The following is a 26,522-nucleotide window of genomic DNA, read 5'->3' as shown; positions in this document are numbered from 1 at the left end:
AAAACGTCATTCTTGTTTTAGGAGGTTTGTGAGCAGCAGGAGGCGAACCGTCCCTGAATACCCATCAACACAACCTTACAGAGCTGTAACGAAACTACTGCACTCCGACCTAGTGACGTCACTTGGCAGGTCTCTCTTCTTTATGTCAAAGGACGCTACTCGACTAGCAGTCTGCTCAAAAGACGCGCGACAACATGGACACCATACCGATCACTGACTTTACAGACTCTGTCACCAACGACGACGTTCCCGGAGAGCAGCTGCAGGAGCTCCGTGATGAAGTGCGGAGGGTCTTCACTGAAGTGGGCTTCGTTTACCTGAAGAACACCGGAATAGAGCAGGAGGAGGTGTGTGCGCGCGCCACATGTACTTCCACCCTCTTTGGACAGGTTCAAGAAAAGTCTGACACGCTTGTTTCTTCTGAGCAGCCAATTAAATAGAGCCGCACGCGGAGTGGGTCCGTGTAGTTGGTCATTCTGGTCACACTTCAGAGCCCAAAAACAGGGAGACGGGGTCTGATTACTGATGGTTCTGTTACTGTCAGTGGAAAAATCAAGACGCAGCTTTTATAGCTTCACCAACTAAACACAGAATCAAACAACAAACTGACAACAATGGAATAAGGGGTGTGTTTATTTTTCTGATTTTAAACTTACATAAACGTGCAGCGCGCACTTTTGGTTGCAGACGCTCAGAAATCGGGCCTGCTACATTAGCCTATATCAAGCTTTATTGGGCTTTGTAAAGGTGTTTGTGTATTTGAGGTGCAGCTTTACTCTGACTGTAAAAACGAACCGAGACAGTAATTAAGGGGGTCTCCTGTTGGTTTCCCGCCATTTGATGCGTTGGCCGATGTTGAGGAGATATAAGGTGACGCTGAATGGCACGTGGTGAGTGGTGAAGTGGGCTGCAGTCAGTGTGTTGGTGCTCCAGGCTGGGAATTGAAGCTCAGAGCTGTGGGCTTTTCTGAGTTTAAAGAGTTTTATAACACTGGTCGTTATGACTGACAACCATTCAGCCCCCGAGTGAGCGTGCGCGACTCCACCAAGCAGCGTCCTTCGTTACAATAAAATGAGACTCTTGTGCTCTTTACTGTGAAGGGAATTTGAAGGTGTAATCTGTGGCGTCCATCTGCCCGCGTGAAGCGCCTGCTGGTCTCACACGCACGATTATTCTATATAGGTGTAGATCACATATACACTCAGTGTAAATGTAATAAACTGTCCACAGAATCAACAAATGAAGTATAATATAACCAGTCATTCTCAAACACACACAGATTGCATTAATAGTGATGCGAGACAGGAAGAGAGAAAGAGAAAGTTTGGGAATGATCTCTCAGACTTCCTCTGGGTCATTATTGGGGGGTGACAGTCTCTGTTCTTCTGGATTGTGGTTCCCCTGTTCATTCATTGAAAGTCCATTCTGGACGTGATTTCCATTCCCTTCTGTTCCCCTCTGCTGATTGTTTGTGCACAGACACACGATCACCACTAATACAACACACGCAGTAGCCACCAGTATAACCACCAGTATAAACACCCACACTGGCACAGAAGGTTCCTGATCTCTACATGGACATGGCTGATTACCTAAAAAACAAAAACACAATGCAAAAATAAATAAATAAATTGAAGATTTAGATTCAACCAATATTTCAAACTGATATTTGATGATGTAGTTATTTTACTTCAGAAAAGCAGAATGTGTGGGACGCTGGGCTACTGTGATGAAATATCTGCATTGTGTGAATATTACTGCATTTCTAACCCTACAGAAATAAATGTTAGATATCTGTATAACGCAAATCTCCTTCAGACTGTGGAACTTACTCTCAGACAATGAGCTAACTCTGTATATAAGTCAAACTTATTCTGTATCATATATGAACATCTGAAGATAGATACTACATATTTGCCCACAATTTCCATATTGGTGCAAACCCATGTGTTGTTATAATCCCCTTTTCTCTGCCCGGTTTCAACAGTTTCACCCAAACACACTTGATCCAGCTCTTTATCAAGTTCTTCATGATGTGGCTCAGTTGTGATGATGTTGGAAATAGCTGAAACCTTGTGGGGCAGCATCAGGAAGCACTGCTCTGTAGTAATAAATCACTGTAACAGATTATAAATCACTGTGCAGTCAGTGCAGACGTCTCCCTACAGAGTGAACAGTAAGGCTTACCAGATGCAGCACTGCAGCAGCTTTCATTGAGCTTGTCGATCCGTCTCTGTGTCTCAGTATCATCTGATAAAAACATCACAATAACATTACAATGCAAGATCTCAACCTGAAGATAAACCTAATTTAGCAGTTCCAGTAGAAACCACTGATTTGGGATCTGTTTGAACATCCTGTGGTCAGTTTAGCGTCTCCACTCTTCTGTAACAATATAAAACCGTTATAATTTATGTCAATCATGAAATCTGATTGATGGAGAGTAAAAATCACATTTAGGAAAGAGAGCTTTAAAAACAAATCATACCTAGGATGGTTACTAAGTAGATACGAATGACCTCTTCATTCTTTTTGTCCATTATAGTGTAAACACCACTATCAGATGGTTTCATTCCCTTCAGCTCGAGAACAGACGACACTCTGTGTGTGTATTCATCTTTGCACTGTGTTGATCGTCCATCCACTGTACAGATGTGACCACTAGATTGATTATCTGCACCTGTGCTGTTATAATGCACCTCCACTGGATCTGATATGTCCAAGCTTAGGATCAGAGATTCACCAGGTTTTATCTGAACTTAAGTTTTCAAGGCTGAGAAGAGAAAAGACATTTTGTTAATTTTCAGCAAATCTGATATAAAGTTCTGTATCTAAATCACTGGAGTTCTACCAGTAATGAGCAGTGAAGAAAGCAGATGGACACTTACGCTCAATAAGTAGACGCGCATCACAGATGTCCTTACCATCACAGTCACAGGTGTACCTCCCTCTTTTAGTGAAATCAGCTTCAGTGATGGTGAGAGAGAGATTCCCCTTCAGGTACTGATCATGGATCATCTGATACCCCTCCTTCACTGATCTACATGAAGTCTGATCACACTCAGCCAGAACATCAGTGGGTTTATGGAACACAGTCCATCTGACCAAACCAGAACATCTCTCAGAGCAGGGCAGAGTAGCAGAGTCATGAAGATTCACCTTCACTGTAGGAACAGCTGGTTCAGACACTGAAAGAGAGGATCAAAACAAAGGTAAGTCTTATTATGAGTGTTAAAATTTTTATCAATCTTTAAAATCTTCAAATCATTGGGAATGAACTGTTTGTACGCAGTCAATTACATTCCAGTCACATATGTCATTACATCATAAAAAGTGTTTGCTTTCATATTAAAATTATCTTGACATTTTTGCTTTTTCGCGTTTTGAAGGCAGCATCTCAACTCAAAAATCAGATCCACAAATCAAAGTGAAGGAAAAATCATTAAGATCTAAAATCCTTAATAAGACCAAACAGAACTGATGTATATTTACCCGTAGTGAATGCAATCAGCAGTAAGAGCAGCATGTAGTGACCAGTCCTGCAGAACTGCATGGCAAGGCTGTAAAACAAAAGGCAAAATTCCAAATTTTGTCAAATTCAGTGAAAAAAAAAGTATATGTGCACCAACCAGTCCACCTCATTTTATCTACACTCAATGTCCATTTTATTAGCTCCACTGACCATATAGGAGCCCTTTGTAGTTCTACAGTTACAGACTGTAGTCCATCTGTTTCTCTGCATACTTCTGTAGCCCAGTTGAAACTTTCGGTTCAGTTTATTTATGTTATTTTTTGATTGAATTATCAGTTCATATATATACTCCCATGAATCTGAAAGTTTGATTGTTTGATTATATATGTTCTGAAATAACTCTTACTTCTTCCTCTTTCTGAGCCTATGACATCTAACGGAGTGTTTTATTAGCCTATCAGCAGGGTCAGTCGGCGGAAAAATAGCAGAAGGGGGAAAGAGAAAAAAGAAGGAACAGAGAGAAAAAAAGGGAGCGACGAGAACACACACAAGAAGGAGCAGGGAAAAGAACAGGGAGACAGAGTGAACTAAATGGCGCTCGTAACTTATATGTGTGACCTAAAGTTTATTTTGTTCGAGTGAGCGACAGTCCAGTGCAGGGTTGGCGAATAGAGAGCCCGAGTAGGAGTTTTACACGCAGTTCATCAAATGTTTAGAGTAAGAGCTTAGCTCGATAAGGTAACTCTGCTGCTCAAAGTATCGCCTGTTGTATTGTTCATAAGTCAAGCTGTAGTAGGCTAACTCAGGCTGCTAAAGTGCCCCTAGCTCTATACTCTGTGTGTTTTTACGTTAACTAGCTCAGTAAATGTAATTCCCCTGTAGTGTGTGTATTATTGTCGCCATCTCAAGTCTATCAGCGTACAGACTTTCCAGTTAGCAACTGGGGTGACCGGCAAAGCCGCAGTTTCCACTGGCTACGTTGGAATACGGATGTTCACTGCCCTGTGTGCCTGGCTGCTGAACTACGGTGCTCCGTTCCTCTGCGGCAGAAAGAGGGAGCAAGAGAGAGAGGTGCGGTAGGGAGACAGAGCCACTCCCGCAGAGGTAACTTTTGTTTTGTTTAGTGCTCTTCAGAGTGAAGAGGCCAATTGCCTTATTTTTCTCGGCCACTACACACCCGAGCCACGTATCAGGCCTGCAACAAGGGGGGTAGAGAACTGGTTCATTTAACTAGTTGAGACGCTACTTAGAGCGAGCTGTGCGTGTGAGAGTATGTGTGGGCCCTTTTTTGTTTTATTTGTTCAGGCTTTGCTGATACAAATATTTTAAACTAAAATCTACAGTGTTGGACGTCTTCTTGTGCATACTCAGAAGTTATTTGTGAGTGATATAATTGTATTTCAAGTTCATATTGAGTGTATAGTGCTGACTTAAAGTTCCATCAGATACCTTTATCAATCACGCCTAACCAAATTTAGAAGTTACTGCATAACCCAGGGCCCCCAGCTGTATTTAATTGTTTAAATAACCACCTATGTACTGGGTACCTAGCTGAGGCGCTACACTTTGTTACCCTGTTCTTCAATGGACCCCCACGGGACCCCCACAGTGAAACAAATGCTCTTTTTGTCAAAGTACAGTTTTAGCATAAAATAATCACAGTTCTTTGTAAGCATAATTTGATGACCCATTTAACACAAAATTAAATGCTCTTTGGTAAACGTATAGTTTAAGCATAAAAGTACATTGGTAACACTTTACATTAAGGGTCGCAAATCAATCATTAATTATATAATAATCAACTATTAGTTTCCCATTATTTAGTTATTAGTTAACTCTTCATTAAGCATTAGCTATTACTTAGTAATTGATTAAGCACTTATCAATTAGTAATTAAGTACACTGTTAGTTGATAAGTTAGTTTGTTGTTAGCTTATGTCTTACTTACTCATTATCTGTGTGCTAACTGCTGCTTATTACAGTGTTAATTAACTAAGTATTTTTCTTCATATAAAGAAGTAACGTGATAACTTACTAGCACTTATGTGTTAATCCCGCTAATTATCTGTTAATTAACTTTCCATCACCTCCATATATTCAGTTGCTTCTCTTTTCTCACTTTGGTTCTTGTTAATTAAAGATGCTTATGGTCACATCTGACCGTAAGATGAGCGCACACACATTCACTGACGGTTTTGTTATTCATCACGTTCATCTTGGCATATCTGTACTTACATCTGGTAGAAGTGCATGTAAATTTGGGCATAAATGCTGGATATGTGGCTAATTAACCAAAACTATTATCAACATAATCTGTAATTGCAAAAATAAGAACAATAATAGAAAATTTCAATAATACTAATTTGTGTGCTTGACAGTCCAGTACAAAAGTGGATGTACTGACTTTACATGCACATTGATATAAACAAGTGCTGCAACTATTTCATGTTCCATTTAAAGACACATTACACTGTGCTTTTGTTTCATACTCCTGACTCACAAACACAGCTTTGGTCATACACTGCAATAATACAGCATTTATTTTAGGGAATTAATTACACTAAACAATCACTCTACTATGTTAACAACACTGAGTGTTTAGTTTTATTTCACATTTTATTTTTTCCAGTTGTTTATATTTTAATACTATTCAGTTTGGTCAGCAGGGGAGGAGTGCACTCACTGCTGGACATCAAACTCCACCCACAAGCACGGCCATTAGCTTTCATGCCAAACACTGCCGTTTTATTGGCTGGCTACTGAAACATCTGCATGAATTAGTGTGTGCTTCATGTAAATGATATGTAAATGAGGTGCTGGTCGGCTGGTTTCATGCACTGAAGCTGATTTATCATTTATGCTCAAATCTCCACTTGTTTCCACATCGTGCAAAATTGTTATGAATCAGACGCAGAGCAGTTCATACCTTATAAAAGGCAAAAAAAGGTGTTCTTTTTTTACATAACTTTGATGATTAATGGCCATTAGATTTTTACATTTTGACCATTAATTACTTCTTAAATTCCACTTAATCAGCCATTCATTGCTTCTTAAATTCCTCTTACTTAATCATTAATTACTGCTTTTGTGTCCCTCCAAGTAAACTGACAACACCAAAGCAGTAATTAATGGTTAAGTAAGAGGAATTTGAGAAGTAATTAATGGTCAAAATGTAAAGATCTAATGGCCATGGGCCCTTTTCACAAAGAGTCGCGATTACGTCTGGATTAAGCATTAGCAGTGAACTATAATGCTCAAATACTGAGCTACAACAGACATATGTCAGTTTTTGTGCACTATCATGACTAAAGGAAGTGAATAGAAGCACTTATTTAACTGTAAACACAGCTGAAATGCTGGGTGTGGTGTAGCCCTGCTTACTGCTGCTGCAGCTGCTCACATCAAGCAGTGTCTCTGTAGTTGTACAACATGCCAGCGATTTCTGTAATATTTCTGTTTTTAAAGAAATTAAAGTTCTTCTGTGTAGTATGAATTTGGCAGACGTTGTTTAGCTGTAGCTAGCTAGCAACGCTAGAAGCCATTTCTAACTGTAGCTGTGTTCCCGAAATAAGGAAGCTAGTTAGCTTTCATCAGCTGCTGCCACCAGCCGGCTAACGCGGAGCAGGTTCTGTGACACATTTAGCTACAGGATGCAGAGACTTCTGACATAAACACAAACAAACACTTTCACATGTAAAGTCTATTTTACAGACCTCGTTTAAACTGTATTAGCTTACGGTAGGCTAGCAGGCTACAGTCGCTAATTAGCTAGCCTGCCATTAGCAGTTTGAGCACCAGCTTCGTATGAGCAACAGACTTTAAAGCTAAGTTAGCTCTAACGCTGGCTTAGCTATGTTAGCGATCTGCCAAACAGCATTATTCTTATAGTTTCATGGCAATTTTTGAAGCAGCACTTCAGAAAACATCCACCTTTCACTGCTCAGTCAAAAACGAGACTCCCAGCTGAAAAAGCTGCTTCATGTTAGCCGGGCTAGTCTGGTTAGCAGTAGCTTCTAGCCAGTATAGCTAGCTTAATATAAACAGAGTCTATAACATTCATGCTACATATAAAAGCTCTTCTTTCTTTTGAAAACGGAAGATTACAGAATCGCTGGCGTGTTGTACAAAAACACAGAGACTGCCTGATGTGAAGCAGCTGCAGCAGAACTGCAGTAAAAACAACACACAGCATCTCAGCTCTGTTTACAGTTCAATCAGCGCCTCCGTCCACTTCTTACTCTCACTGTCACAGCCGAGCAGGAAAACTAAAATACAGCTGTTGTAGCTCAGAGTCTGATCACTATAGTTCACTACTAAACATATTGACATCGCGTCTGCCGTAGCTATATGGAGAGGAAGTGAGTTTTACCCTGCTAATGCTTAAACCGGAAGTAATCACGAATCTTGTGAAAAGGGCCCATTAATCATCAAAGTTACGTAAAAAAGAACACCTTTTTTTGCCTTTTATAAGGTATGAACTGCTCTGCGTCTGATTCATAACAATTTTGCACGATGTGGAAACAAGTGGAGATTTGAGCATAGATGATAAATCAGCTTCAGTGCGTGAAACCAGCCGACCAGCACCTCATTTACATATCATTTACATGAAGCACACACTAATTCATGCAGATGTTTCAGTAGCCAGCCAATAAAACGGCAGTGTTTGGCATGAAAGCTAATGGCCGTGCTTGTGGGTGGAGTTTGATGTCCAGCAGTGAGTGCACTCCTCCCCTGCTGACCAAACTGAATAGTATTAAAATGGCAACAACTGGAAAAAATAAAATGTGAAATAAAACTAAACACTCAGTGTTGTTAACATAGTAGAGTGATTGTTTAGTGTAATTTATTCCCTAAAATAAACGCTGTATTATTGCAGTGTATGACCAAAGCTGTGTTTGTGAGTCAGTAGTATGAAACAAAAGCACAGTGTAATGTGTCTTTAAATGGAACATGAAATAGTTGCAGCACTTGTTTATATCAATGTGCATGTAAAGTCAGTACATCCACTTTTGTACTGGACTGTCAAGCACACAAATTAGTATTATTGAAATTTTCTATTATTGTTCTTATTTTTGCAATTACAGATTATGTTGATAATAGTTTTGGTTAAGTAGCCATAAATCCAGCATTTATGCCCAAATTTACATGCACTTCTACCAGATGTGAGTACAGATATGCCAAGATGAACGTGATGAATAACAAAACCGTCAGTGAATGTGTGTGCGCTCATCTTACGGTCAGATGTGACCATAAGCATCTTTAATTAACAAGAACCAAAGTGAGAAAAGAGAAGCAACTGAATATATGGAGGTGATGGAAAGTTAATTAACAGATAATTAGCGGGATTAACACATAAGTGCTAGTAAGTTATCACGTTACTTCTTTATATGAAGAAAAATACTTATTAGTTAATTAACACTGTAATAAGCAGCAGTTAGCACACAGATAATGAGTAAGTAAGACATAAGCTAACAACAAACTAACTTATCAACTAACAGTGTACTTAATTACTAATTGATAAGTGCTTAATCAATTACTAAGTAATAGCTAATGCTTAATGAAGAGTTAACTAATAACTAAATAATGGGAAACTAATAGTTGATTATTATATAATTAATGATTGATTTGCGACCCTTAATGTAAAGTGTTACTAGTACATTTTTAACACAGTAGTAACAGATGCTCCTACACTGCACCTTACAAAAAGTAAGTATATACAACCCCAATTTTAAACAAGTTGGGACGCTGTGTAAAATGTAAAAAAAATTAAACACTAACAAAATGTAATGATTTGTGAATCTCAGAGACCCATATTTTATTCACAATAGAACATAGAACGCATATCAGATGTTGAAAGTGAGACATTTTACTATTTCATGAAAAACATTGATTATGACTCATTTAGATCTTGATGGCAGCAACACTTATCTAAAAAGTTGGGACAGGGGCAACAAAAGCCTGGAAAAGTAAGTGGTACTAATAAAAAACAGCTGGAGGAGCAGTTTGTGACTAACTCACATGACTATAAAAAGAGTATTTTAGAGAGGCAGCGTCTCTCAGAAGCAAAGATGGGTAGAGGTTCACCAATCTGAGAAAAATGTTACTTAATGTAAAATTGCTAAGACTTTGGATGTCCCACCATCTACAGTACATAATATCATCAAAAGATTCAGAGAATCTGGTGAAATCCCTGTACCTAACAACAAGGCTGACTGTCAATATTGGATGCTCATGATCTTTGGGCCCTGCAGGTGGCACTGCATTAAAAACAGGCATGATTCTGAACTCGAAACCACTGCATGAGCTCAGGAACACTTCAAGAAATCACTGGCTGTGAACACAGTTCGCCATGCAATCCACAAACGCAGGTTAAAACTGTATCATGCAAAGAAGAAGCCATATGTCAACACGACCCATAAACACCGCCGTCTTCTCTGGGCCAAAGCTCATTTAAAATGGACTGAAGCAAAATGGAAAACTGTTGATGAATCAAAATTTGAAATTCTTTTTGGATACCATGGACGCTGTGCTCTGCAGACTCAAAAGGAGACTGACCATCCAGCTTGTTATCAGTGCACAGTTCTAAGCCTGCATCTCTGATGGTCTGGGGTTGCATTAGTGCCTATGGTGTGGGCAGCTTACACATCTGGAAAGGCTCTATCAATACTGAACAGTATATAGAGGTTTTAGAACAACATATGCTCCCATTCAGACAGCGTCTCTTTCAGGGAAGGCCTTGCATATTTTAGCAGGACGATGATAAACCGCATACTGCAACCAGAAGAAGTCCAGGTGCTGAACTGACCTGCCTGCAGTCCTGCAGACCTTTCACCAATAGAAAACATTCAGTGCATCATGAAACAAAATCATCAGTGTTTTAGGCTCTATTGTGAATAAAATATGAGTTTATGAGATTTGCAGATCACTGATTTCTGTTTTTATTTACATTTATTTCCATTTTACACAGCGTCACAACTTTTTTGGTATTGGGGTTATATTTTTACGAGGTAAATCATCAGTGCCAAGATTCAGTAGGTAAAAAGTTAAACATAAAGTAAAAAAATCATTTGGAGCTTCCTGTATAAAGTTTCAGTAGACTAATATCATACTAAATTATATGTCTTTTTTAAATTGGGGTTGTAAAATGGTAGTTTGGTAGTTTATATAAACTGGTAGATGGTGGGATTTGGATTATCCTGTCTAATCCTGTTTAAATGTCAAACTACAGATGTGGGTTCCAGTTTCACTGTTTATGACAGACTGTCTATTTGAAGTCATTATGTTGTCAAACTGATTTATTTTGCTTCCTCATTATTGTAACGTCGTCAGAACACATGACAACTGCTGGTACTTTTTCGCTAAAGCTGGTCAACTCTGCTGCCTACTCTACTGACTCAGATCTGTACTGTAAAGCTGGTGATAGATCAGTTTATTAAACCTGAATGTTGAACAGGAGACCAATGAGGACTGACAGAAGTTTAAATTTTCATGCACATTTTGACGATTTTGAAGGTGTCACAGATGTTAAGTCTGAAGGTTCACCCATTTTTTGCCTTTGCTACAGTCTCACGACAGTGAATGTAAATCTCACCAGTTTTCAAATTCTCAAAATACAGTATGAGTCACAAAATTCTGATGCGATACTCAGCATCAACACAGCTACAGCTCAAACTGGACTCATCTGTGAACTTGGATTACACGGTCTAGCATTACTGACCAATACAGCCACCTCACATCAAACAGACTGACAGATGTTAAGCAAGATCAGCATCCAAACATGTACAGTAGAAGATTCCTCTGATCACAGCATTAACCTTAATACATAGTGAAGTTCATTTTATAAAGAGTTGCTATAAAAATCACTGCGGTTCAGGTGATTGATTACAAAGTGCTTTAATACAAGCTGCATACTTAAAAACCCAGCCCAGCATTCAGGACTTAATATACCCACACAGATTTACAGTCGTTTATTAAGATCAGTGATCAATATCTGTATAAGCTGATTGAGTAAATAAAAATACTGACAGACACATTGTCTTTGTTAGTAACATTGAAAATATGTTATTCAATGTAATATTTAGAATTAAATGGCCTAAACAATGAAAACAAAGAGTTCCAGTGAGGGAGGGCAGGTAGGCTCACAGTGTTTATCAAATTCAACAGTTGTTTTCATCACTTACATTAATACTTCTATTAGGATTAATTTGATAGGTGTGAGCATGTTGTTGCGTTTTACAATCAGCATGTTTAATTATGCAGTCTGTAACTCTGTAAATGAATCAACACTGATGTTAAAGTAAATCAATACTGATAGATTGAACTCTGTATCTACAGAAACCTCAAATCACAGAAATGTATCAAAGCAGCACAAAGTAATAAAGCTTTGAAATCGTTATGGTTTAGAAGACAGATCATATTGTTTATATTATTTTACAGAAATTTTAGTTTACATACAGACTCTGTCAAGTAAAGCACTGAACACCAGCATATAGACTTATGTTCTTTCTCTTTCTCTGCTGTTAGCTGAACAGCACTATTCCATATTCATCAGTATTCCAGTTTTACTCTGAGAATAATAATAATAAAGTAATAAACTGACCTGCAGTCCACTCTTCTTGCCATCTCTTAAACCAACAGGCTGGACTTCTCCTTTCACTCAGTTTCAGGAAGCTGAGATGGACAGATATCTGACAACAGTCTCCACCTTCACCTCACACCTCACTCAACTGAAAGTTTCTTTAGGGAACTAAAAGTGGTTCTTCTGTGGAATTGCCCAAATAATTTTTGCTCACTGTTTTGTTGAGAAACTTACTGAGTCAGAACTGTTCACAGTGGTGGTGATAGGAACCAGACGTCCACCTCTAAAAGCTCCCTCACAGAAAGTTTATACATGAAATAGTTATGAATTCACTGTCTGATGACTGAGACACTGTTTTATGATAGTTTTGAGAAGATTTAGGCCTCTAAAGTCAGTTCACTGTTTAGATATACTGTTACTGTTACTATACTGTTTAGAGTCCTGTCTTTGGGTAACAGGTAGTTCTGCGCATCCTTTAACATTTTTCTCCCACGATATTTCCAAAACAAGTTACAGCTTCATTTTAATTTTATACAATCACTTAATCAAACAGTAAATAAAAATAAAGACAAACACACGTTACTTTCAAGTAAAACTACTTAATTCTATATAACACTTTATAACTTCATTTTATTTAACAAGGCACAAAACTGTGGAATTCGCAAGAACAAAATCATCAAATCCCTAAAAGTACCAAATCTATAGAAAGAAGAAAAATGTATATAAAAAGTATTTAAAGTACCACATTGATATAAAAATATATCAAAATATCACATTTATATAAAAATGTATCAAATGTATCACATGTAGTACTGCATAGTTTTACTGTTCTCTGTCCAAACACACCTGATCCAGCTCATGAAGAGCTCCACAGTCAGTAGATGATCTGGATCAGGTGCTGAACTGAGGAACAGTGAACCTGTGTAGAGCTGAGGGTCTCCAGCAGCAGCATGATTAAGAAACACTGATCTAGAGGACAAACATTCACTCAGTAACATCAGTGGAAGCACTTACACTTCTGTTCAAACACACAGTGCACGTCAGTTCTTCTAAAAAGTGGAGGACACAAACACATTTCACTTCCCTGTGTGTAAAACTGGAAGTGACGAAGACTCAGTAGCTGCAAAATAACCACACAGACTCACATCCTGAACTCAAGCAGAGATTCTCTACAGCAGTGAGTGAACTGAGTTTGGTGTAATCTGAGCTGAGCCTCACTGACATATCAGATTAACACACAGACTCACATCCTGAACTCCAGCAGAGATTCTCTACAGCAGTGAGTGAACTGAGTTTGGTGTAATCTGAGCTGAGCCTCACTGAGATATCAGATTAACACAGACTCACATCCTGAACTCCAGAAGAGATTCTCTACAGCAGTGAGTGAACTGAGTTTGGTGTAATCTGAGTTGAGCCTCACTGACATATCAGATTAACACACAGACTCACATCCTGAACTCCAGCAGAGATTCTCTACAGCAGTGAGTGAACTGAGTTTGGTGTAATCTGAGCTGACCCCCCTGAGTGAGATAGTTGATTCATTCACCTCCACAGAAGAGGATCAGATATTCACCTATAATCATAGAGCTTCACTTCATGGTGAATCTGATCAGTAGGGTACAATTCAGCACTTTGACTAGGCCACTGTGAAACCATCCTTCTGGCCAGTGTTGAGTAACATTTTTACAAAAATGAAATGATTACTTGAAAACTGTGTTTTGTGATTACTCATGTTCTTCTTGTCTGAAGATGTTAAAAAATTAAATGTGACAAAAATGCCAACATAGAAGAAATCAGGAGGGAGCAATTACATTTTCACAGCACCATATAGGCCACTACTATTTTTTTTTCCATCAAAATTGCCAATGTCACTGAGGTTATCAAGCACTTAGACTTGAACGCACTGTAGTTCAGACTGTAGGTGGTACTGGTGCTGACCACACCTGGTTCAAAGAGAAATAAAATGCTTCCAGCAGGCTTTATTGCTGTTATTAACAGTGACAGATGCTATTATAAGCGTGTGTGAGTGCAGGTACTCATTGAATGAGTGGATGTTGGAGATTAACAGTTAATCCAGCAATACAACAAGGAACATTTTAGTAGAAGATAGGAAGGATTGTTTTTTTAGTAATTTACATTGTATATTATATTCCATATTTGCAATGTCACTAATGCAAATACTCGTAAAATAATAAATTAACAACCTGCCTGACTGCACTGTGCCAGCTGTAAAGTTTGGTGGAGGAGGGATGATGATATGGGGCTGTTTTTCAGGGGTTGGTCTAGAACCCTCAGTTCCGGTGAAGGGAAATCTTAATGCTCCAGCACCAAGACATTTTGGACAATTGTACACTTCCAACTTTGTGAAAACAGTTTGGGGAAGAACCTTTCCTGTTCCAGCATGACTGAGCCCCAGTGCACAAAGCAGCTCCATAAAGGCCTGACTGGGTGAGTTTGGTGCAAAGAACTTGACTGGCCCTCACAGAGCCTTGACCTCAACCCCATCCAACACCTTTGGGATGATCTAGAATGGAGATTGCGAGTCAGGCCCTCTGGTCCAACATCAGTGTCTGACCTCACAAATGCTCTTCTGGATGAATGGACACAAATTCCCACAGACACTCTCCTAATTTTGGCATGTTTGGCAAATGTTTGAGCACTTTTCCATTTTTTCCAGTCTGATGACAATTCCAGAGCATAATTAACGAAGGTAATTGATGCCTACAAAACAGAGCAAGGCTTTAAAAAGACATCAAAGCACTTCCAGCTTGCAATTTCCACTGTCTGAAATGTCATCCTGATATGCCAGTTTAGGGGAACTGTGGAAGTTATGAAAAGATCTGAAAGACCAAGAAAACTGCTTGTATGCTGACTAGAAAAGGCAAAGCAAAACCCCCATATGATAACAAAAGACCTGCAGGACAGTTTAGCTGAAAAGAAGCAGTGGTGTAACGTTGCTTGCACAAACATGATCCTTAAGGAAGAGTCATTAGAAGGAAACCTCACTTGTAACCACATCAAAAAAGTCAATGTTGAAAATATGAAAAACAACATCTAGATTAGCCAGACTCATTTTGGAAATGAGTGCAGGGAATTGATGATGTAAAAATTCATACTTTTAATACTTTTTGACTGCAATCAAGTTTGGAAAAGTTTGGTATCTGCCAAAGGGGGTTCAATGTGATGCATTGATGTCTTGATTTGATGCATTTTTTGATTCTGAAAAATTAAACATGGGCTGAAATTTCAGTTAATTAGAGAATTCATGGTTACAAAAGTCCACCATGTACAACAAAAGCTGAGTTTTATGTGTCCTGCTCTAAAGTTCAAGACACAAGCTAATACGTTAGTGACAACACAAATATAATGTGCTACGCTGCAATTTGGTGATAGTTCAATATTTTTACAATTTTACTGTCCTAAACTCCATTAAAAAGGAGGCTGTAGGAGATGTTATTCATTTGTCCTGCATTATCAGTCCCGTCACTCTGCTTTCTCACCTGCAGGCCGCCCTCATGACTTTGGAAGAGAAGAGTGATGCTGCCATAATCTGAGTGCTCCCCACAGCGGAGTTGATCTTCCTTCACGGTCTCACTCTTCACTGGAAGGTAATACAGAGCACGCAGGCTAGTACAGTTCCCTTCACCTTAACATCAACAGAAACAAATGTTAGAACCTTGTTCTCAATCTGTATTTACCTACATGAAGAAAATATGTTCCATTAGATGCCTGAACAAGCTCCAGTTAGTCCAGAATTATGCAGCAGTTAGAATTCTTATGAAAAGCAGAAGGTCTAACCATATTAGTCTCACTGATTACACTATATTACGTATTATAGGGTGTACATTTAAATAAAGTATTGAAAAAAGTGTTGGTTATAGTTGATGCTTAGTGTCAGGCTAGTTTGCAAATATTTCTAATTCTGCTTTTGTATGACTGTGTGACACATCAGTTCTGGGAGACTGAAAATGGAGACATGTCATATGTGCTTCACAGGAGGAGTTCCTCTTTTGATTTTTGGCCCTTTCTCAAAGTTTATTCCATGTGTCATTTCTGGGAGTTTTTCCTTGCCATTGAGGCACTGCTGTCTTCCAAAATTAGGCGCCTAGAACAAAATTTTGTAAAGCTACTTTATAACTACTGTGCAAAACCTGCAAAAAATAATAATAATAAAAAAAATATTAATTTAAAAAGAACAACAGAGTACAGAGTTTGTGTTCATCAAAGCATGTGAGCACAGCTTCATCAGGCTTTATGCCAAGGCTGAGAGCCATCACTCTGAGCACTCGGAGAGAGAGATCCACACAGCGCCGATGAAAGCCCAAGTGGGTGGTGCAAAACTCCTCTGAGGGCCATTCCTAAACAAGTTGACACAAACATGACAAATCATCCGAATTAAGAAATGAACTTTCTGTTTGGAAAAAAAAAACAATATTAAGAAAAATCTACAGCAATCTAGAACAGCGTCGTGTTGGAAAAGAAGATGCAATTACAATATCTGTGGCCAAATAAGTCGTGTTAAAGGCTTCCTTCAAGTCTCCTGGACGGTGAGGATTCAAACTGTGGAAATGAGAATGATACAGATTAGATTAACTTAAATAATCAACAATAACCGATACCTCCTGGTGCCCACAAAAGACATCACAGTAAAGTTGTAGGGAGGCTACCTTTCTGTCTCTAACGAAACCCAGCCATGATTTGGACTGTCTAAAACGGCTGCCGCGACTAAAAGATCTTTTCTTCTCTTCAGGAAGCAGAAAGAACTTCTTGGAAACTGCCATGACATGATCCACCTACAGAAATCACAAGTTTTTATTAGGGTCCAACCATGCAGTGCATAGGACTCTACTTTGATTGCCTGCCCCGCCTTCCCTATTAGTATCCTCACCTGTCTGTAGTCTCTGTCTCCTCCATTTCCCAGGTGTTCCCTATTTGCTGTAGCCTTTATCAAGCCCTTTGTTTCAGTCAGTGTTTGTCTGGTCTACTTGTCACTTTGTCACATGTAGTATTTTCGTGCCCACCTCGTGGTTTGTTTGCTTATTTAGACATTGTAGTTTGCTACCTTGCACTTTGCTAGTTTTTTTTTCTATATATAATATATCCAGCAAGCAAATTCCATCCTCTCTAGCATTGTATGCTGGCAGATGGAAAGCATTTGAGGATTGGTGCACGAATCAGCAGATTGATCCTCTTTCTTGCACCACAGAATCAGTTCTTTCCTCTCTTCAATCATAATTGGAGATCAAAAAGTCTCCTCTGTAATTAAAGTTTATGTGGCTATATTGGCTAGCTATTTATCCTTAGATGAGGTTCCTCTCTGGGTTCTCATAAACTGATTGTTGCCCTCTTGAAAGGGGCAAAGAGGTTGGATCCAACACAAGCACCAAGGTCACTACCCTGGGATCTTCTACTAGTGCTGGAGCTTCTTTGACATGAGTCTTCCCTTTAAACCAGCAGATAAAGATGGCTGTCCTTAAAGACTGCTCTGTCTACAAAGAGGTGTATCTCTGAACTACACACACTTTCTGTCAGCCCCCTTTGGCTCCAGTGGAGTTTGAATGATTTCTTGGTGACATTTTGGGCTAACCTAGCCATTTTGCCCAAGGTGCTGTCTCTGGATTTTATCAATCAGCCTACTGATCTTGCAGCATATACTGAGCAGTCAGACCCCAGAAGACATAGTCTGTGTCCTGTTTGAGTGCTGAGATGCTATGGTACCACTATAATGGAGATACAAGGGACTGATCAGCTATTTGTGCGTCTTACTGTGGCAAAGCCAGGCTCACCGTCCATGGCACAGGCTACAGTTAAGCACTCCTCAGGGATACGTCATCCACTGCAGGGATACGTCATCCACTTGTAAGTCCTGCCCTGGCAGTCAGAAATACTAAACATAACGCTAGTTACGAATGAAACTATGGTTTTGTGAGTGGTGGATGACCACCAGGATTCCTGGTCACTTAGTGTGTGTGAGGAGAGACCGTGTTCATTTTATGGATGAGTGTGGGAATACATTATGGCATGTGGAGTTCTGTGAAAAATTCCAACTCTAGTGTTCTGTTAAGAATTACAACAAACTGATAAAAGCCTTAGCAGTTTCTCTCAGAGCAATGGCTAAAGAAGACATCCTGTTCTCCAAGATCTCTCCTGGGCTGAGACAGCTTTACAATTAACAATGTAAATATGCAGGCATCACAGTTAATACATATACTTCTTCTCTACCCTATTACTATCATATGTCTCACTCACTTGACTCACAGTATGTTACTGTACAGCAAGATATTACTGAAGCCCCACATGAGCATCCAAGATTATTACAGGAGAAAAGTGTAAGTGAAAAGAAAAATATCATTTTACACCATGTTCTGTACTTTTTTGTGTCTGCCCTACTCTAGCACACCTCACCCAGCACATGAGATAAATTCAATAAGAGCCAGTTTGGTCTGACGGCCATTTGGTCTGATGTTCAGTAACACCAGATCTGAGACATGACAATGTTTTTTTCTGGAGACTCAAAGTCGTTTAGTCGGAGGAATGATGCCATTCTGATGCTGAGGTCTGAGGGTGTCCTAAAATGTACCCCGTAGCCCTGCCTAGTGTTAATTAACATATAGTTACATGTTGGTCAACTTGAGAACGAAAAAGCAAAGTGGGAAATGAGAAGTAAATGGCCAGCAGGTGATGCCCATGTTCGTTTCCATTTGCCTTCTTATTCTAACACTTAAAGCACATCAACCCCGAAAAGTGAATCGCAAACTGTCCTTTTATTTTCATTTGGTCAGATATGCAGCCTATCGCTGTGAAAAAGAAATAACAACGCAAACACTGCATTCTGATTTTAGTTTTGACACATATTATGCATTTCATGAAGAAAAAGGAAACCCAACGTGAAGCTTGGATTTTCCATTTTAGATAGATATAGTCTTTTTTTAATTTTAGTCACAAACGACTTGTGTTCATGTGAAAAATGTAATTATAAATATAGATATTTATAATATATTTTATAATATAAAAATAATATATTATTATATAATATATTACATAATATATATATAGAAATATTAGACATTTTCAATTTTACAGTATATTTGCTCAGATTCTTGGAAAAAAAAAAGTTTGAATTTACATTTTATTGTTTTAATTATAATAATGGCCAGATTTCCCTCCCACATATTGCAGGGTTCCCATATGATTCCATCAATTTAAAGATTACCGAAATGTTACTGCAAGGCTCCCTAAGAGTATATATAATGCATGGCCATGACTTAATAATAATAATAATAATAATAATAATAATAATTTATATATATAAACTTATAATAATAGTAATAATAAATGGCCATGACTTTGTAAGATGTGGAAACAAGATCCTAATGTTTGTCCAAAGCTTAATAAGGCATGATCTCGTTCCCAGATTGGAGTGTTTCTTAGCTGTATCTGGAAGAAACAGACGGAGATCAGCTTTTTACCTTTCTCTAAATGTCCATAATTTAACACTGATCTGCTCAGTTCAATACTAACTGCTAGTGAATCACTGATTAATATATGTTTCATCCACATGTACAGTGTCCATAACTGAGCTTCTCTCAGAATATATCTCACAGGATAAACAGATCTGCCTAGAATAATTACCATAAAACTGCATTAACAACAACAGATCCAGTAAATATATTATTGTGTTAGTCGATAAAGTAATATTCATTAAGAATGTAGTCATTTTAATTGCAGTAATCAAGATATCATATTACGTTTTCATTTAGTCAACATGTCACACCATGCCGAGATAAACACGGTGTAATTTAGATTTTCTGAAATATGTTATTTTTAATCAGAGTAAACAGTAAACAGTCTTGCTGATTAAAGTTTCTGTTCTGCTCGTCGCTGATTGGATGAACGTGGGCGTAAAAACTTTTTTTGGACCTTTTCTCTTTCCGTAGTCTGCAGTGTTGCTCGGTGTTGGTTTCTGTTCTGTGAGTGTGCGCGCCCGAGAACCGAATCGAATCGAACTGAATCGGATTCAGTACCGGACCGTTAACGGGACGTTCCCAGAACCATAATGTACAGCCAAACGGGAGTGACGTGTTTCCGTACAGAAAACTTTTCCTGGAGAACAAAATGAGAACCAAACTTTAACTTACAAACTATAAAACTACAAAACCAAACTACTTCTTGATTTTCTGCCTGGCAGCAACAGAGCCTACAAAACTGGGAATCGCCCCCTTTTCTAGGCGTTCAGTACTGGTTTCTAAAATGAATATCAAACGGCCAAAGCTACACGGAGCCCCCGTCAAACTTTTTATCAAACTGCCCGAAGGTGATGAGAGCACATGTAGCACGCACACCTCCTCCTGCTCTATTCCAGTGTTCTTCAGGTAAACAAAGCCCACCTCAGTGAAGGCCCTCCGCACTTCCTCACGGAGCTCCTGCAGCTCCTAATTTTAAAAACATTGTTAAAACTTCTCTCGGATGGCTTATCATGATCGTACTTATTGATATTTGTGTTAGCGCAGTGTTCACATTTTTATTGAAAACAGACTTATCAGTAAACAGTGATTTGTTAGGTGTTGCGTCGCAGCTTAGTTTTGTATGTCATTTAGCTACAGAACATGCTGCACTAATGTAACTAACTAAATTTATCACAATTTTTAAGGCAGCAATAGAACAGCTCCAACATGCTCCAACATTGTGTCCCTTTAGTAAAGGAACTGGTTCTATTTAGGATCCCTTTCATGCTTAAACGATTTTTCAGATAGATGGAGAATGTGTAATATATGGTTCTATGTGAAACCTTTTTGAAAATAGTTTTTTTTTGTTGTTGTTCTACTGTTATTTTATCCTCTGGAGCAAAATCCTCACCACTGATACCACACACACAACTACAAGTGCAATGATGGTCAAAGCAAACATCCACACTGGCACAACAGCTCCCTGATCTCTGCATGGACATGGCTGGTCATCTACAGAACAGAAGGACACACAGATTTGCCATATAGTGAGTTACCACCATCATTACCACCATTAAAGCACACAGAGAGACTTTAAATTATCATATTTATTCTACGATCTACAAGCTTAATAAAGAAGAAAAATACAGCTAAAGCTGGAAAGAAATACATACCATGGACGGTCACTGTGTAGGTGTGAATGACCTCTTCATTCCTGTCGTCCATAATTATATAATCTCCACTGTCAGATGGCTTCACCTCTCTCAGCTCAAGAGCAGAGAACAGTGCCATTCTCCATTTATACTCATCATTACACTGTAGTGAGACTCCATTCACTGTACAGATCTGACCACTGGATGGTCCAGCTGCATCTGTGCTGTTATAAATCACCTTCACTGGATCTAGTATGTCCAACTTCAGCACCAGAGATTCACCAGGCTCTATCTGAACTGTAGTTTTCAAGGCTGAAGAGAAAAAACAAACAGAAACTTCATGAATTGTGTGCACATCAAAGCATTGCGCAAAAATTGAAAGTTCATTAATTTAATTTACAGAAAATTTGGTCATGGTTTGTGAGGAGATTAGATGGAAGATATTGCAGAAGAAATGAGAAAAAACAGGAGCTTCCAAATCTGGACTTCATAAACTGATTAAAAGCTACAGAGAAAATGTCTCTCCTAACAACCACCTGGAAGAGCTGGTCGACCCCAAAACTGCCCCATCAGATAAACAGCACTGAAAGCTTTCATCTCTGAGAAAGAGGAGAAAATCAAGCTGCTTCAGATCTGAAAACATCCACAGGTGTTTCTGTTCATCCTTCCACTGTGAGAAGAAGACTCAGCGCTGTGGGTCTGAAAGGATGTGTAGCTGATCAAGAAGAACCTCACTGAGAAAAGGAGATGGACACACCAAACAAAGAAGCTGAACAATGGACTGACCACCCCAGAGGCCAGACCTCAACACCACTGAATGTGTTTGATTACTTCAGAAAATGATCAGCCAGCTTCTAAGAACTTTGGAGGTGTGTCTGCAGATTCTTTGAGTACTGAACGCCAGTCTTCTGAAAAGTGGTCATTGAGTAAAACATACACTTACGCTCAATCTGTAGACGCACATCACAGACGTCTTTACCATCACAGTCACACGTGTACCAGCCTCTCTTAGTGAAATCAGCGTCAGTGATGGTGAGAGAGAGATTCCCCTTCAGGTACTGATCATGGATCATCTGATATCCCTCCTTCACTGATCTACATGAAGTCTGATCACACTCAGCCAGAACATCAGTGGGTTTAGTGAATACAGTCCATCTGACCAAACCAGAGCATCTCTCAGAGCAGGGCAGAGTAGCAGAATCATGAAGATTCACCTTCACTGGAGAATTTGCTGACACTGAAAGAGAGAGAAAGACAAATGGGCAAAAGTGAATCTCAATAAAGTAAAAAAGAAATAGCCAAAAATAAGAAAAGTTCTTAATTTTTAGAAGAGTAAATGTCTAAATGTCATCATCAGGAATATCAGGAATCATTCTGGCATATTTTAATAGATCAGTATTGGTGATATTAAGCCTCATCTAATGATGATCCTCTTTATGGATATGCTACCCAATTGTGCTCTATAAACATTGCTGTTGTAGAAGTAATACATCCAGTTCTAAAACACTGTTAGAGATTAACAGAACTTTATGAAATTGAGTTGAAGAGTTAGCTTTGGGGATCTGGAGCCCTCTCTGGTGGAAATGTGTAACTGCACAAAACGTGTGGAAGAACATTTAGTAATGTAGGTTATTCTTTGCTCCCCATCCCCAACAGAATTGTGGAAATATATTTGTATACAATGTAAAGTTTTTGAATCTCTTCTTTTGAGCTCCATTTTTCTTATGAATATCACTGACGTCATTGTTGTCATATATTTGTTATTGTTATTTGCGTATTATCTCAAAGATAACTTTTAAATGTTTGTTATTATTTTTGCAGCTCATACTGTCTGAAGCACTTTGTTTTTATAATGTTCTAATATTCATTCAAGGTAAACATCAAATTTATGGTAAATGGATATTGGCCTCAAATTTCGGTTATTGTTATCCTTGATTACTAATAGTTGATATCGGTATAGGCCTTGAAAAAACATATCAATGTACAACTACTGTCCAGTACAGGACTCACCAGTAGTGTGTGTAATGGTCAGTAAGATCAGGACACAGAGAGCAGAACTGCAGGACTGCATGACTGACCTACAAACACACACACACACACACACACACACTATCAGTTCTACTTTGTATTGGAACATTGATTATTGTGGACAAAAACACTGATGTCCTTGAATTCTGAATAGGCCTCTCAGGCACAGTTTTAGAATGGTTTAAATGTGATGTAATAGACAGTTCTTGGTTTCACTGGGAAATCATTCATCAAAAAAGAAAATTTCTTGTGGAGTCACTCAAGGTTCAGTTTCAGGGCTTTTACTTTTCTCTTTGTCAAGTCAAAGTTTATTTATATAGCGCTTTTTACAGCAGGTGTTGTCACAAAGCAGCTTTACAGAAAAAATGTGTCTGAGCCCCATGGTGACAGTGGCAAGGAAAAACTCCCTAAGAGGAAGAAACACTGAGAGGAACTCAAAAGGGGAACCCATCCTCCTCTGGACCACACCGGATGACAAACAGCGTTAGTATAAAATATTAGAATACAAAACGAGGAAAAAAGAATACAAAACGAGTAAAATTCTTGTGCAACAGAAAAGTTTTGAGTCTAGTTTTAAATGTAGAGAGTGTGTCTGAGTCCCGGACAGAGGTCGGGAGATGACTCCACAGTTTTGCAAGAAAATGCTCGACCACCTGCTGTGTTTTTTCTAGTTCTAGGAACCGTCAACAAACTACTAAGATACTGCAGGGCCATTTAACGATGTATATGTTAAGAGAAGGATCTTATACTCAACACGAAATTTATCAGGTATCCAGTGTAATGGAAAAGGTAACATTGTACACGTTACCTCTAGGTGATGTCATTAGGAAAGATAATATTAATTTTCATAGCTATGCTGATGTTACGTATACATTTCTGTTGCTTCTGAAAATGTGTGGAGGGGTTTGGGTTGGGGGTGTGTTCGAGAGTGGTCACCATGGAGAGGGAGCCTATGGCTTTTGATGACCTCCCTGGTAATCGCTGTGAAGTGTGCCTTTCTGCTTGGTGTTAATAAAAGATCACTATTCATAATGGCCAGATGTTGTGCTCTGAATGCTGGTACACTGGTCAACCAGTATGACCATGCTGGGTGACCAGTTAAACCAACTACAGACCAGGATAAACCAGCGTGTAATTCATATTGGTCTGAGCAGTTTTTAGCAGGGGTAACAGATCTTCAGTACTCGTCTGTTTCTGGGTTTAACTTTACACAGTAATTGTGAAATGCTGAATGACACTGTGGGTCACAGAGAACATTCAGAGCTGAATGTCAACACCTTCATTAAAACAATGCTGTCACATTTTGAATGTGAATCTGGTGTGTGGTGATCATAAGTATAAAAATCATTTATATTAATACAGATATGAAGTTTAATGATTTCTGTCAGTCTCAATGTGGATCAATAAGCTGCCCTACCAAAAATGCTGAATCAAGAGTTCACTCTGACAGACTGCCAAGTAGCAGCGACTCACACAGCTTTCATTTTCATTTTCTTAGTGTTTATGAATGCGGAAAAAGCGGAAAAGAACTGAAGATGAACTGCAGCAGTGCTTCAGACTTCAGACTGATCTCAGCAGGTGCTTAACACCTCCTCACATTCAGCACAGTTAAACACTCCCTGTGTACTCACTGTGCTGCTGTGGTTGATCTCCAGAGAGGTTATTAACACAGATGGTGGAGAATGTGAGATCTCAGTCTTCTCAATGCTAAACTGTAGTAAACAGTGAACTTTTACAGAGAAAACGAACACACAGAGCTCTGTTGACCCATATAATCTTGGGTGGGGACAGAATTCCACTCTTGGGATAATTAGTACTTTTGCTACCATGTGTTTCAAGTTTATTTCAACATGACAACACTGGGAGACTTTCTGCACGTCACAACAGCATGGCTGCAGTTCAGTCCTGCCATTGAAAACATGATGCATTATAAAGAGCAAAAAAAGTTGAACAAGGCTCTGTACAGTTGCAGAGCTGAGGTCTTGAAAAACTGAAGAACGGTACAAAATTTCCCTCTTTCAAATCTGCATCAGTGACTTCAGTCCTCAAATGATTACTGAGTCCTGTTTGAAGGAAGGTGATGTAATTACATATTCACACTGTAATTACAGGCTACTTATGTAAACTTTTATAACTTATTTTAGGTTAATTATTTTAATTTCACTATAGACAGCAGCACAGCTGTGTTATTAAGCTGCTATAAATGAGTCAGTACATATTAATTACATTTAGAGAAGGGACTGTTATTACAGCAGGCCTGTGTAGAATAGACTAAACAAGCTGCACACAATTTGGCATTATGTAACTTGAAAATGCATATGTTAAAGCTTTTTTAAAACCCTTATAATTCTCCAAATTGCTGCAGTTGCAAAATTTTGCACCCTGGTCAAATTCCACGTGTTGTTGATGCTCTAAGTGAAAGTACATTGATTATTCCTCTACAGAGAACACATTTCTGTACAATTTAATACACAATTGCTGTTTATTTACTGAATGTAACACATTTAGGAAAAAAATAAAACATAAAATCAGGACTGTGAAAAAGTTATTTTATACATATTTTATATCATTTATATTTAATCTTTTCTCCAGTATGTTAAATTCAGCAAATAAACAGTAGTTGTGCACTAAAACGTGCAGCAGTGCGTCCTCAATAGAAGATGTGTTCACTTATTTACATTCACTTAAATCAACAATTGACCAGGGGTGCACAAACTTTTGCACATGACCCTCAGTACATGTAAACACATATTTTTTGTTTGTGTCTGTCTCTTCCTCCCTCCCTGTCTCGACACGTGCTACAGGTGTATGACAGGTGAACCAGTCTAGTGTAATTGGGGGGAAAGGAGCCTAAAACTTAAAAGGAAGCAGTCATGCTGGCTCGGAGAGTGAGGACTGACACCATGTGTGTATTATAGTTTAAATCTCTTGTGTTTGAAGTGGCTCCTGTTTTGGTATTTTATCAACACCCTTTTCTTTTTGTTTTATAAGATATTGCAGCTCTTGTGTTGGGGGTTTTCTTGTGTTGGGAGAATTATCAGCTCACTCTGACTCTGTTTGCAGGGTCCTTTGTGTCTCTTGTGTTAGGGGTGTTCTTATGTTGCGTAAATCTCACCAGTTCACTCCCAACTCAGTTTGCTTGGTCTTTGTATTGTCTGGGGTGTCAAACTGCTGAGAGGGGCATGTATATATATTGAGTCTGCTCTGTCCAGTGGCCAGAAAAGAGTCGTTAACTTTTGTTTCATTTTTGTTTCTGTAGCTGAAAACTATTCATTTCAGAGTAGGCCAGCGTGACTGTTTTGTTCTTTTCTTTGGTGCCGTCCACAGTTTAATTCTCCCAGAGTGGT

General features: G+C 38.8%; 1 pseudogene; it reads right to left on the bottom strand.

The window, feature by feature from the left end:
* Positions 1-4,661: 4,661 nt before the first annotated feature.
* Positions 4,662-20,482, bottom strand: LOC118803442 (annotated as a pseudogene).
* Between the last annotated feature and the right edge of the window lie 6,040 nt (positions 20,483-26,522).

The sequence above is a fragment of the Colossoma macropomum genome, unplaced genomic scaffold (assembly GCF_904425465.1).
Source record: "Colossoma macropomum unplaced genomic scaffold, Colossoma_macropomum, whole genome shotgun sequence".
Classification (NCBI taxonomy): Eukaryota; Metazoa; Chordata; class Actinopteri; order Characiformes; family Serrasalmidae; genus Colossoma; species Colossoma macropomum.
Note: the sequence above shows the minus strand (reverse complement) of the source record. Positions and strands in the feature narration are given on the sequence as shown.